We start from the raw sequence: 1,931 nt of genomic DNA on the forward strand, positions 1-1,931 counted from the left end.
GCCACATATTAATACTGGTGAAATTGAAGTACTATACTTCCATTGACAGACATACCTCCTGTAAATGGTCCAGAAGACCTTATAGAATTCTGCATGAGAACTCAATTTCGTACAGACATGCTCCTGAAGTGGAGGACATGTTCATGGGATGAACTATAAACTCATTTTTGAAAATATTTGTGCATTAAACTTATGAATGAGAAACTTTCTGTGGCTGAGAAGGAAGAACTATGCTCTCCTATGCATGACATTAGTTTTATATTTTCTATAGATTTGTTGGGACAAAGGAGAAATGAAGAACCAGTCAGTGGAGGTAGTGTTCATTTTGCTTGGACTGACAGATGACCCTCAGCTACAAACTGAGCCTCATGGGGAACTTGGTCATCATCCTGCTCACCCTGCTGGATCTCCGTCTAAAGACTCCAATGTATTCCTTCCTCCGTAATTTCTCCTTCTTAGAAATTGCATTCACAACAGTCTGCATCCCACGGTTCTTGATGAGCATTCTTACAGGAAACAGAACGATTTCCTCCAATGCTTATGCAGCCCTAGTAGGAGGCACAGAGTTTTACCTCCTGGCCGCCATGTCCTACGACCGCTATGTGGCCATCTGCAGACCACTGCATTACCCAGTCATCATGAACAGCAGAGTATGCAAACAACTTGTCCTCAGCTCCTGGGTAACTGGGTTCTTAGTCATCTTCCCTCCTTCGCTCTTGGGATTAAAATTGGATTTCTTTGCTTCCCGAACGATAGACCACTTCCTGTGTGACACTTCTGTCCTGCAGCTGTCTTGCACAGACACACGTTTCATAGAGGATCTTGGTGATCCTCTCCTACACACTCATCATCAAAACCCTTCTCAACTTCCCTTCAGCCCAACAACGAAGAAAGGCCTTTTCCACCTGTTCCTCAGACATGGTCGTTGTCTCTATCACTTATGGGAGCTGTGTCTTTATGTATATGAAAACATCGGCAAAGGAAAGGGTGACCTTAAGTAAAGGTGTAGCTGTGCTCAACACGTCTGTGGCTCCTTTGCTAAACCCTTTCATTTACACGCTAAGGAACCAGCAGGTGAAAGAAGATTTAAAACAGATACCTCAGCGATTTTGTTCTTTTCAAAACAACGGAGCAAGATTCAGGCAATTTTAAGTTACATTTCTAATGAGCTAAGCCGTTTCTTTCATTAAGTATTTAAACTATGTTTGCTAACCCACTCTGGACCCTTCTGTGGTCTTCTTTAGTACATTTTCCTAACTACTAGAGGAAAGTCACTTCTTAGAACCAGAATACTTAATTAGATCTTTATATAAAAATTCTTTCCTCATAAATTTTTTCAAACTGAATGTCTACAACAATTGAACTTTTCTATATCTATTATGTTAAGTAAGTTATCTGCATTGCACACATTGTGAGACACAAACACAGAAGGATTCTAATGTATAGTAGTTGGGGTTGTCATAGCAAATCTAACAACTTGAAAGAGAAAAAATAACTTTCTAAGAGGAAACATCATTTATGAAGACCTTCATTTTAAGAAATATTTTATTATTTTTATTTTATGTGTATGAATACACATAAAATACATGCCTGCATACATGTTAAATGCAACCATGTCGTTCAATGCCCACAGAGGTCAGAGAGTGGAGTTGGATACCCTGGAATCAGAGCTATGAATTGTTGTTAGCTGCCATGTGGGGCTAGGAATAGAACTTGGGTCCTCTGCAAGAGCAAAAAATGCTCTTACCCACTGAACCATCTCTCCAGCCCCACTTAGCAAAGAATTTTGAAAATTAAATAAGCAAAATATTTGAGTGCTGTGATGAAGAACATGAAATAAGTCAAACAATTAGAATTCTAGTGAAAAAGTTCCCCTGTCGATATATATTAATCAAAAATTTGTTTGTTTAATGTAATTAGATGAGGTTTTG

The 1,931-nt window shown here is 39.0% G+C and overlaps 1 pseudogene; it reads left to right on the forward strand.

Annotated features, from left to right (window-relative positions):
• Window positions 1–292: 292 nt before the first annotated feature.
• On the forward strand, window positions 293–1,152 carry LOC103748295 (annotated as a pseudogene).
• The last annotated feature ends 779 nt before the right edge of the window (window positions 1,153–1,931 follow it).

The sequence above is a fragment of the Nannospalax galili genome, unplaced genomic scaffold, assembly GCF_000622305.1.
Source record: "Nannospalax galili isolate Female #2095 unplaced genomic scaffold, S.galili_v1.0 scaffold1052, whole genome shotgun sequence".
In the NCBI taxonomy this organism is placed as follows: Eukaryota; Metazoa; Chordata; class Mammalia; order Rodentia; family Spalacidae; genus Nannospalax; species Nannospalax galili.